General features: G+C 41.4%; 1 long non-coding RNA gene across 1 annotated transcript; it reads right to left on the minus strand.

Annotated features, from left to right (window-relative positions):
* Positions 1 to 792: 792 nt before the first annotated feature.
* LOC119277510 lies at positions 793 to 6,211 on the minus strand. Its single transcript, XR_005137161.1, has 5 exons — positions 5,600 to 6,211; positions 5,418 to 5,500; positions 4,941 to 5,335; positions 1,986 to 4,848; positions 793 to 1,099 (listed from the first exon to the last, which is right to left on the minus strand). It is a non-coding gene; the product is annotated as an uncharacterized LOC119277510 (long non-coding RNA).
* Positions 6,212 to 6,726: the final 515 nt, after the last annotated feature.

Genomic DNA, 6,726 nt, shown 5'->3' on the forward strand with positions numbered 1-6,726 from the left:
AAAAATGAATCACACGTGAAGAAAATAGATGAAGATGATCTACATGACTTCTTCTATTAGGTAGTAGCAAAATAAGAAAGCAGTATCCCTCAAAAAAATAAAAAAAAAACAGGAAAGCAGTATATACAACGTGTGCTGAAACAACACGTTTGTTCAGAAGAGAGAAGCTACTGGAGGAGCCGAGGAAGGACGACGACCGGACCTAGGCCCCCATCAGTGACGGCTCCCGCTGCTGGTGGTGGCGTGGCGGTACCCTCCACAGCTCGGCGGCCCAGCGCGGCGGCTCCCGCAACAGGTTGGCGGCTCGGCTGGGCGGCTCTTGCTGCTGACGGCGCGGCGGACCGGTGGCTCCCGCTGCAACTCGGAGCTGCCGATGGCACCCTCGTTGCTCCAGCTGGTAAAACCCAACTTCCTCTAGTGATTGATGGTTGTGTGAGCTCGTTGCTACGCCCGTAATAGCCATGGCTGGACGAACATACTGATACTAATTACCGTAGCAGCTGGTCATGCTTCATTCTGGGTACATTGACTTAAATTGTACTTTTATACACTGAAAAATGTGTAGATGCCGATGAGCATTTTCTAACTATAACTAGAGATGATTTTGAGTTCCATCTTTTCCTAGATCTCCTCTAAGTCATATGGTGGAGGATCTAAATATATGTTGTGTATCCTGGCATATGCACTTCGGTGGAATTTGATAACATATAACGAATTGATAGATAAAAAAATAAGCTGGCAACATATGTCCACTTGGTACATGGAAGTGACAGAATATCACACAAAAATCTACCTGTAAAAAAAATATCCCACAAAAATCATGAAGTGATGTCACAAAAAGGTTGTTCGGTTCAAATGACATGACAAATTAATCTGAGTTTACATCAAGCAAAATAATAATTCTTCCGAGTTAATGTCTTAGAAATCGACAAAATTCAACACCTCTCAGAATTTAAAATAGCAACTCAATGCACTAAATATAGAGCTTGTTTCTCTTTGGAGTCCACAATTGTCAGCGTACTTCCTTGGTGATGGCGGCCCTTCCTTTGTGCCGCTCACAATTGTCGGGGCACCATTCCTAAGTCTTGAGATTCCTCCACTGGAATGTTTGAACGTTAATTATTTGTAAGGAGGTTAAATTACAATCTATGTGACATTCATAGTAGCCTCCTAGCCATGTCAACAAAAGGAATAAGTGAATACAAACAGCATATGGATAAGCTATGCATGGATGCTATAAATTACATGGATGATCAAATGGTGAAAGCAATTGTAGAGAAGCAATATAGGAACATGTGTCCATCTTCTCCTAGGATGTTAGATAAACTTTTGTGATGTCATTCCCTTGGCCACTAAGTGATATAAGTATCGTCCCTCACACCCCACATGGCTGGCCGTCGACAAATGAATCATTCCCAAACACATTATTGTTATCTAGATGTACATTATAAGCACATTGCCTTTCGGTAAGATCTGAGGCGATGTCAAAAACAGATCATTTTATTGCTCTTTCAGCTTGATTGTATAAAAACGTGGAAAATAGTAATGACTTTTTCATTGGCGTTTTGCAGCAATAAAATGGTAGTGGTAGTGTAGAACAGAGACATACAGAGTATATCATGTTTTATTTTCTAAACTTGAAAGGATAATTTATAATGAAGAATAGAAATTCATACAAATGCCTCAATTTTTCAGAACTTCCTCATAATGAGAGCAGAAGGACGCTTTATTTTTCTTGCATTTGCCGTAGAAAAATTCTTAAATATAGAGCTAAAGCTAGAATTTTGACTTCTAAAATCTGAAGATGACACAAGTGACTGAGTACACATGACACACTGAACGATTAGACCATCCATCATGTACTCGACGCATCGCGAGAGAACGAAAAAAAACACTTGCAACGCATCACATCTATGTCATGATGGATGAGAGATGCGTTTATCAAAAATATAAGTATTTCTGATAATGTACTGTCACAGACTCACAGGGTATGTAGCATGCCATATTTTCTGGGCTGTTTGTCGATTCACAGCCTGCACACATATATGCAGATTGATTTATGTAACAAAAAATTTAGACAGAGAAATACCATACAAACAGTAACAAAATCACATTAGAAATAAACAGAGTATATGATTTCAGAAGAAAAAATTGTTTGCAATAGCTTTTTCAAATTAAATTAGCAAAAAAAGATACAGTGATCAGTCGATTGTACGTGTGTTAATTGAATGCCATCTTGCAATAGTGACTTCCTGTAACTCTCACTTGCAAAACTCTACATGTTGTAACCATACAACACTATAGTTATGTATTGATTTTAGCAAATAAAGCTATTCTATTACATCGGATGAATCTCCATAATAAAATTTACCATAACCAGATTCTCCATGAATAATTCAGTTCACTTGTCAAGAGAAAGTAAAAAAAACTAAATATGTATAGTATGATTGGAAGATAATAAGAAAAGGGAGCATTAAATATCCCAGGACCAAACTTGCAAAGATTTTCAGCTTGAAAGTAAACATACCACTTTCAATACCAACTAAAGTACTCCTGATTCCCTATTCAGTTTAGGTTAGCTATCAGACCAACCCAAACTGGTGGAGATACAGCAAACCAGAACATAGCCTCTTAAATTAGTTGTTATAAGTTTGTGATTCCATGATGTTATATAGTGTGTGATATAAAAGGCTTCTTCATCATTTTCTGAACCCTTGGAAGCCTAATCGTGGCCCTGAAAAATTGTTTAGAACTAACAATAACTGTTACCAAAGGAAAAACGACCTAGAATTCCTGCTTATTGGTTTACTCTGAATCAGAGAAGCAGCAGCAGACTGAGGTTCAGAGAGGAAGCGGAGCAGCAACAGTTTGGGTTCAGAGAAGATTAGGAACAACAGTTCGTTGGAGAAGGAGCGGTACAGCAGTCGAGGGCAGCATCAGAGAGCAGAAGCAGCAGGTTAGGGGCGGCAGCAGAGGATCAGAAGCAGAGATGTGTTCGAGGGAGAAGAAGAGCAGCAGCCAGCGGGCGAGGAGATTCGGTGAAGAACTTGGGGGACACACGACAGCAGAGGTCTTGGAGATGAGCTGCGGTGGCCTTCGCAAAGAACCAGAGACCAGCGCCCCTTCGTCTGGTGGTTTTGGCTTTTCTTCCTGACCACCCTCACCGATGTTGGCAGTGTTCAGTGTTCACCTAATCCTAATGTGTCCAAATGTGTTCAATCATAATGCGATGAATTGAGCCACTGCACAACATGCCTGTGAGGGGCGGACGTGTTGAGGAACTTGGTCATGAGAGTCAGTTCAGGACATATGACATCAATAAGGGTTAGCCAGTTCAAGGAACTGGGTCGCAGGAAATATGGGGATGCTACACAAACTTGAAGTACTATAGAATGCAAATATTTTACCATTTCAGAGTGCACATATGTGTTGCAGATGTTTCAAGAAGCATGAGTTTCACATCTGAATAATGTAGATACAGATTAGTAACATGATCAAGAAGGTACCTCGCTGCAGCAAAGATGGTCAACATCTCTTTCATCAGTCGAGTCGTTGCTTGCTAGATTTGTTCTTAAGAAGCCAAACTTGCTAGATTTGTTCTTAAGAAGCCAAACGATAACAAATAAAATACTTGCAACTAAATTAGAGATTTAAAAGGACAGGAGAATGAACATAAAAAGTAGTATAGTTCAGAAACAATTAAGTGTGTACTTCCTGTATTAAGTTTGATCCTATGATGATCCATATCACATTGTACACTGCACGAGGGGATCGGTGGTTTATACAAACCACTTAATTGTTCAGAGCAGTAGGTATTCTAACCACATCTCTAATATGTTAGAACCCACAACTAAACCTAGGGTGCTGCTCATAAGGATAATTTCTGTAGTTGCACAGAGAGTGAAGGAGGTCCTTTGGTTGTAGTATGTTTGAATCTTTCTTTGCTAAGATCATGTGTATCCAAATAATTTCCAACTCCCAAACATTTGCTCGGTGACGGACTAAACAAAAAAATGTTTGCAGTTATAAGACATAAATGTTTGTCACATTATTCACATAAAAAGCTACTTTGCAAGCCTATCTTCTTCATATTCAGAGAGTAGATAAATGAAACATTGGAGTTGACGGATATCTAGAAACATACTCCCTCTAACAAATATAGGACCTGTTAGATCACTACTTTAGTTATCTATATAAAAGGTCTTATATTTGTTTACAAAGGGAGTACATGATAAGCGAGAACATAATACATCATCCAAGAAACTGAATACTTGAGCACTCCCAACTGACGTTTCCTTTGAGGATGTGTGTGCTATTCTGGTCCCAACTGGACGTTTCCTTTGAGGATGTGTGTGCTATTCTGGTCCCAACTTGCATTGTTATTTTTTTGTGTTGAAATATGAAAGCTCTACCGAAAGCACAACAGGCCAAGCAGATGGCGGTAATAGTATTACCCATTTAAAAATATCCTCCTATAACTGAAATATTTATCTTAGACCTATCCAGCAAACTATGTGTCATGTGTCTTTCAAAAAAATTTCCAAAGAAACATTGCAGATCAAGTAAGATAATGTATATAATCTCACATAAAGGAAAGCATCCATCCTTTCATTTGGTCGGCCACCTTTATTTCAGGAAGTATAACCAGGAAATTGATCGTAGTTGTCAGATGCTCATAATTCAATTCATTTTTAATCTGCAAGGCTGTATAAAAGGCTTCTTTTTTTGCGGGGTTGTATAAAAGGCTCTTGATTAGGCTAGTAGCAGAACTTACTAATGTGTGTGCCCGTCGATCGGCTTGTATGTATCAGTAGATGTCCATACATGCAGGACTATGACTTTGCATATCTATGTGGCATCACAGAATGAATTCATTATCCATGATGCTAGACATTTTGTCAAGAGCCAATGTAATTAATTAAGACGTGCTAGGAGCAAACCTGGAGCTTGAGTCCACCAGCAGGGCGGCCCTGTTTAAGATTCAGGTCAGTAAATCCCCAAGCTCGTTTTTATAACCTTCTGCCTCTTCCTTCGTTGTTGAATCAGCCGATCAATGGACTTGGTCTGCTGTCTAGTCTGTCGATCCATGCTCCCAGTGGCTGTCACTTCCTCAAATAATTAGGCTTCCACAACATCCTGCACCATGGCATGCGCCTCCGCCCTCACATCCACCTTACCCTCTTGTTCCCGGTCAACATATTCAGGCAGTAAAGCATCAACCATGACCTCCTCCCCGGCCTCGCCCGTGTCGCTGTCATCAACGATCTCGACGGCGCGCTCCACCGGCACCTTCTACGTGCCCCCCTTCTTCTCCTCCTCTGTCCAGCATGAAGGCCTGCATCGACGAAGCTCCTGATCAAGGTTTTCTCTCTGATAAATCAAGCAGTCCTAATCTCTCTGAAAAATCCTCAATTTACATGTTATCCTTCCTTCCCAGCCATGGCCAAGACTATACTCCTCCTCCTTTCATTGAAGGGACTTTCTCAGCCATGTCATTTATCTACAATCAGAAAAATCAAGGTAAATAATACAGATTTATTTTCTTCAACAGATAGTATAACATGGAACAATCAGATGGACAGAAAGATGCAGTACTCACAAAAAAGATAAAGCTCATGAACATTGGCTTGGACAAACACACAAACACCTTGTGTGCAAAAATTAACAGAGAACATCCACAATCTATGACCAGCTAAATCTATCCCTGATGATGAGAAGCATTAGTTGAGGTGGAGGGCAGTGCAGAGGGGAGGGTGAGGTCGCCGGCGAGTGCAACAACGACCGGCTGGTGGTGGGCCTTGTCCTGGATGCGCTGGAGGGGCGTCTCCCTCTAGCACAGGACGAGGAGGCAGGGGACGAGCTATAGGAACTCCATGGTGGAGGTCATGGCGGGTTCGGCGGCGCCGGATCGGGTAGAGGAGGTGGAGGGAGCGCGGATCCGGGAGGTAGGCGCCGGATCTGGCTGGTGGAGGTCCCGTGGCGGCGTTCGAACCTCCGAGGAGAGCTCGAGGACTGGACATCCATGGCGCTGGCGCTGAGCTCCTGGAGAGGAGAGACAAGAAGATTAGAGAGAGAAAAGGCATGGAAGCGGCGGCGTGACCTGGGTGGTCGGCGGCGGCGGCGCCGGTCGCCGGACGACGCGCGAGGGAGGCCAGGGAGGAGGCGCACGGGAGGAGGAGCTCGGAGTCGGGCGCTGGTGGTGACGGCGGCACTCGGGCCTGGGCGGGCCAGATCTGGGCTCGAAACATTTTTTTCTCACTTTAAAAAGGACCGCGGGTTGAATATCGAAAACCATAGGGACTTTTTTGCAAAATTAGCGACGACGTGCAAGTTCAATTGAAGAAAAGTTCACAAAACATTAAAAAAGTTCATCGATTTCTTAAAAAAGCTAATCAATATTGAAAAAAGTTCATCGATTTCTTAAAAAAAGCTAATGAATATTTAAAAAAGTTCATCGATTTTGAAAAAATTCATAAAGTTTGAAAAATAGTTCATCCATTTTAGAAAAAGTTCACAAATTTTAATAAATAACTCATCCATTAGTTAAAAATTCATTGGGCTAGAGGAAGAGTTCACCGATTTTGAAAAAGTTCACAAATTTGAAGAAATAATTCATCAGTTTTGAAAAAAGTTCATCAAGTTGGAGAAATAGTTCATCAATTTTGACAAGAGTTCACAAATTTAAAGAAAAAGTCCATCGAGTTGGAGAAAAATAGTTTCATCAAT

Source organism: Triticum dicoccoides, chromosome 3B, assembly GCF_002162155.2.
Source record: "Triticum dicoccoides isolate Atlit2015 ecotype Zavitan chromosome 3B, WEW_v2.0, whole genome shotgun sequence".
Lineage (NCBI taxonomy): Eukaryota > Viridiplantae > Streptophyta > Magnoliopsida > Poales > Poaceae > Triticum > Triticum dicoccoides.